Source organism: Triticum dicoccoides, chromosome 1A, assembly GCF_002162155.2.
Source record: "Triticum dicoccoides isolate Atlit2015 ecotype Zavitan chromosome 1A, WEW_v2.0, whole genome shotgun sequence".
NCBI lineage: Eukaryota > Viridiplantae > Streptophyta > Magnoliopsida > Poales > Poaceae > Triticum > Triticum dicoccoides.
The window spans coordinates 358,422,391-358,428,423 of NC_041380.1; positions in this window are offsets into that span (position 1 = coordinate 358,422,391).

A 6,033-nucleotide genomic window follows, 5' to 3' on the forward strand; every position below is an offset into this window, starting at 1 on the left:
GGGAAAAAATATAGGTTGCACTAGGGATTTTGATCCCCTCCCCGATCTGCCACTTTTGCCCTTCTCCTTTCCTTCTTTTAGTACAAGATGGTCCTCCCACTTCTTTAGCTAGCCCCACTGGTTCCTTCTTGTCATGACACACAAGTTCATTCTACCTTCCCTTCTTTTCACTTGAATGATTCTCGTAGCCACTTGGTCCAGATCTTGATGTTTATAGTGCCTTCTCGCACTTTTCTGCAAAAGAAGCAAATGACTAGTAAATGATTTTTATATGATTTTCATGCAAATATAAAATAGTTCATAGCAGGAATTAATGGTCAGATCACAATAAATGGTATATTTGTATGCCAGATTATATATATGAAATGCACTTATCACATTCTTAATCCGCTCAACATATCTCGAGGTTGTTATCTCATTCAAGCCATTTATTCAACGGGAGCAATCTCTCTTTTAAATCATTTCAACTGTGCTTTTCTTGAGTGGGCCCTAACCCACAGGTTTTTCACAGGATCTTAACTGACTCTTCTAATTTTTCCGGAGTTATTCTCAAATTCTTCTCCAAGATGACGTAAGAATGAATTATCATCAGTCATATGTATGTCTCCAAGATCTGTCAAATTCTTTTCATCGTTGGCTCAAGCTTTCTATTCGTCATCCCGGAGTATCTCAACAATTCATGGTGGTGTTTCTCATCGTTATTCTTGGATTTGAAGACCGAAGAAGACTTTTCTCTCATTCTTGTCCATTCTCTCAAAGATTCGTGATTCTAGCTTGATGCCATCCTCTCATAATTGTTTTCGATTGTGAGAATTCTTTTCACCCATCCGGAACAATTCGGGAGTCTTTTCAGTTTGATTCTCCAGAGCCCATCATATCATAATTATTCAATCTCAGCGTGCAGCTATCGTTCTCCAAAACTTACTGGTGCATCGTTCAAATATCCTCTAATGAGTTCATGATCTCTATGTTATCATGTATCTAAATTATCTCAAGTATCTTCATTCGCCTTCTAATTCTTATGGTGGTCCGTTCAAGATTTCTCCTCCTTCGTTATCGTATCAATCCATTTGTTCTTTCCAAATCCTACTGGTGGCTTGTTCAAGACTTTTCTCAAGTTTACGCTATATCTCTCCTCAATCCATTTTCAAGAAGAATAAGTAGTATGCCATATCCATTGCTTGTCATCAATTTAAAATTGGTGAAGGATAAGCATAATGTAATTCTTATTCTTATTTCATCGAGTAAATTCAATTCCTTATTCCGGAGGCTCATCAAGTTCTCGGTTTCAATTGTTTCATCTTTTCTTTTCCCGGAGTTCCAAGCTCTCTCAATTATGTCATCGCGAAGCTCCATCTAATCAATGCAAGGATTCATCTTATTCTTTTCAAGCTTCTTTTCCTTGTGACCTTCTTTTATCTATCTGGAGTTCTTCGAGAGTTTCTTCATGGTGGTTCATCAAGGATTCCTTTCATTCTTCAATTGTCCTCAAGATTTCTCTCGAAGTTAAGATCCGCCAAACTTTACTCTAAAAAAATAAACATGGTGTTCAGCACATGTCTTATTTTGAGGAGTTCAAGCACTCTTCATCTTGCATTCCGAAGTGCAATTTTTTCTACCTTATCTCTTGAGATGGTGTTATGTCATCCTGGGCAATTTCTCCTCGTGTTTCATGATTCACAAGTTGTCCGGATTGACATATTTTAAACCCATCATTTTTAATTTATTCATGAGATCCTTTGCAACCCATCAATCTCTTCATTGGAGTTATCTTGGATTATATTTCACCTAAAGCTTTCCCTAAGGATTGTCGCTTCTTATGGTGCTTATAAGTGACCCAAGTTCTTCATTTATCCTTCTGGTGAAATAAGCTTCTCATCTCCTTGTTGATGTCAATTCAATCTATTATTTCCGTTAGTGGCAGAATTTCACCTCATAATTTTGAGATGTTTTCCATAAGCCCACTACAAGTTTATTCGTTTCGTTGTTGGTCTTTCCAACAACTCCGTTTTAACCTTCTTGGAAGGATGCTTTCAAAATCATTCGACGTAGAAGATGTTGTTTTCTTCTTTGTTACTTTCAGTCTGTTCTATCTTTTGTTCCGGAGGCATTATGATGTTGCACACTTCGATCCATCATCCCATTTTTATCAAAGATCATATTCTTTCCTTTGCTTATCCATTTAACCGGAGTGTCGTGTTTTCATTCGAGCTCTCTCATCTTATGAAGTTTTGCCTCCCTTCTCAACCCGAGTGTTGTCTGAAATCTTTCTTACCCCTTGTGCCATTCTTTTAATAGTTCTGGAGGCAGTGTGTTGTTGATCTCACCAAGTATCCTCTAATCTTTTCAAGTTCATGTTCAATTCCTACCATTTACAGTCGGAATGCTGTCCAAATTATATCATTCTTATTCCTTCTCTATCTTGTTTTAACCGGAGTGTTGTGTCTATCATTCCTGTTCTAACCGGAGTCTCATCCAAGTGCTTTCTTTTTGCCAAGTTCATATTCTTTGCCTTCCATTTCCAACAGAACTGATGTCGTAATTGATGCTTATCATTCCTTCTACATCTTGTTTCATCCGGAGTGCTTGCATGTACTTCCTATCCATTGCAACCCTTTTTCTTATGTCTTTCAACCTACAAGGTTCGAATAATGTTCCTTGTCCTCTTTCTAACGGAGTGTTTTTTTAACTTTGATCATCTTCCTTGTATTCTTTCTTTCAATTTGTTCAATCTCTCAAGGTTCATGATTTCACTCTTTTGCCAAGAAGCAACTTAGTTCTACCTCTTCTTTTCCTCTTCTGTTTCTCCCCGGTGCCATCCTAGATCTCGGGACGATATCCTCTTGTAGTGGTGGAGTGTTGTGACGCCCCAAGACCGGAGCTTCAGACGCCTTCCATGGGTTCCAAGATTTGTTGTGTGATTTGTTTTTGTTTGTTGCATTCATCTTTGCATCATGTCATCCTGCCATTTAATTTTTTTTAAACTCAACTAAATAAATCGTATGGACCTTTGGTCCATTTAAATCGAGGGATATTCACAATGGTGAGTTCTTAGGGAGCTATAATAAATATTCCATTTATTTAAAATTCACCATAACACACTTGCTTGTTCTCTTAATTCTTGGTCTCCAACCTTGCCATATATTCTTTCATCATATTCCGGAGCTCCACCAAAAGTCCGAACATTTTTGGACCTTCCTTTAACCGAGTCCTAGTTCAAACCCATTTGAATTAAATTCAAATGAGTTTGAATTTACATCTTTCAATCTTGGCCATTTCTATTTTTCTCGGAACAAGCACATTTTTGCGAGTCCGGGAAAATAATCCGCGTGCCCAAATCCTACCTCTAATCCTTTATTTTCTCTCCTTTCTTTCTTTGCGGTTTTATGATTTCTAAAAAGGTTTTTTTAAGACTTAAGGGAGAAGAGAGTATCAGGCCGGCCCATTTGCATCTAGGCCATCCCTAGGCCCAACCACGCCTCGACCTAACCCTACCCTCCTCTCGGTCTCACCTTTTCCCTCCCGCAGCGCCACCATCTCCCCTCGAACCCCTTCTCTCGATCTCTCCCTCGTGATCCCTCTGCTAGGTAGCGACCTCCACCACCTTGCCTCGTCACCCTCCTCCCATCCATCGATCACCCTCCACCTTGCTCGAGGCTCTCCTTGTTGCTCCGTGCCCGCAAGACCTCCCTGCTGCCTCCCTGCCTTCGGCGACGGCCGCGGCCCATTGCGCCATCTTCTGCGTCGTCGCCTCGCCATGGCACCACGCCCGTGCCACCGCTTCTCCGCCTCTCTTGGGGCTCCAAGTTCGCCAGCCATCGGAGCCGCTGCCGGCTGCCGCCCCGCCACCACGCGGTTCCCCTTGCCGCACCTCCCCTACTTCATGCCAAGGCTGACATCGGCCACTTCGTCCTTCGCCGCCCCATGGAGGCCTAAGCCATCGACCTCGCCGGGCCTCCACCTCCGCCCCGCGCCGCAGCCATGCTCTGGTTCGAGAGGAGCATGATCCCGAGCGCCTTCTGCCCATCCATGCCGCCGTCTTGTCCATGCTGCAGCCCCGCGTTGACTTCCCCTGCTCACAGTAGCTCGTCATCTCCAGCGTTGCTCCTGCCCGAGTCAAGTGCCACCAAGTCCTGATGAATGCCCCAAGTCCTCAGCGAGACCTGTTTTTCGTCAAGTTTGGCTACGCGGCTATGACCTCAGATTTTGACCGCAAGTGGCAAGTACCCCACCGGCAAGACCACTCAGACGCTCGAACGACTGCATACCGAAACACCAAGTCCCTCGAACGTGTACGACTATCGTCGACATCGTATCTGTCAAGTCCAACAATGACTGTGTACAACTATCGGTGACCCCGAACGACTACGAAACGTGTGTCACTACTTCCACGACGACCGTGTACAACTACCGTCGCGAGAACGCCTACTTCCTTTACCAAACTCGAACCACTCCATAAATGCACCTTTGGAAGGTATAACCGCCGGAACGATGCACGTGGACCGTATGCATGTGTGTTGTACGAGATGCCCGTGTTTGCACCGTGCCCGACTTGTTTGTCGCACATCGTCACTCGTTTCCTTGCCACCGTCATGTGGGACACCCGGTATCGGGGATCACTCCCCGTTGCTCTTGCACGTTTCCATCACCCCACTTGTTCCTTGGACCGAGTTATTGGAACCGGGATGTTGCCGTGGCGCCATGTCCATTTTCACCGCCGTGGCTCCATTTCCAATTTTCACCGCCGTGGTACCCTTTTCCTTCCGCCATGGCGACAAATGCCTCATATCTTATTATACTAACATTTTCATAAAATTGCTTAAAACTTGCAAATGTCATCCACATCATGATAACAACTTCAAGAATGTTTAAATTGTTGTTTGCTTCAAATTGCTAAATGCATATGGGGATTTACCGGAATTGTTGTTTGATGTTTCCGGCCTCATTTAAAATGCCTAACTGTGTTTTTTACTCATGCTTCACCCTCTTGCCATGTTTAAACAACATCTAATATTGTTGAGTACCTAACGGGAGAGAACTAAATAAATGTATGTGGTGTTTCGTCAATATGCAACTCGTTGCATATTGAGCTCCACTTAATTTGTAGTATTGTTTGTGCATATTTCCATGCCATGCCTCATTAAACCGGACATGCATCATCCTTGGTTGTGCATCATGCCATGTTTATGTGATGGTTGTTTACCTTGTTGTTTGCTCCTTTCCCGTGTTGCTTCTTCTTGTTAGTTCCGGTAACGTCGCGTTTGTGAGGATCCATTCGACTACGTCCGTTTGTCTTCTTCATGGACTCGTTCTTCTTCCTTGCGGGATCTCAGGCAAGATGACCATACCCTCGAAATCACTTCTATCTTTGCTTGCTAGTTGTTCGCTCTATCGCTATGTCGCGCTACCTACCACTTTTTATATCATGCCTCCCATGTTGCCATGTCAAGCCTCTAACCCACCTTCCTAGCAAACCGTTATTTGGCTATGTTACCGCTTTTGCTCAGCCCCTCTTATAGTGTTGCTAGTTGCAGGTGAAGATAAAGTTGGTTCCATGTTGGAACATGGATATGTTGGGATATCACAATATCTCTTATTTTAATTAATGCATCTATATACTTGGTAAAGGGTGGAAGGCTCGGCCTTATGCCTGGTGTTTTGTTCCACTCTTGCCGCCCTAGTTTCTGTCATACCGGTGTTATGTTTCTTGATTTTGCATTCCTTACGCGGTTGGGTGTTATGGGAACCCCTTGACACTTCACTTTGAATAAAACTCCTCCAGCAAAGCCCAACCTTAGTTTTACATTTGCCTAACAATCTAAGCCTTTTTCCATTTGGTATCCGGAGCCCGAGGGTCATATTTATTTTAACACCCCCCCGGGCCAGTGCTCCTCTGAGTGTTGGTCCAAAACAGAGCCACTTGCAGCGCCACCTCGGGGAAACATGAGGGTTGGTTTTAGTTGTACGTAGTGTTCTCCGTCGAAGATCAAGTCTCCGCGGATGTCGACAGTGTAGTTTCAGTTTCCGAATCTG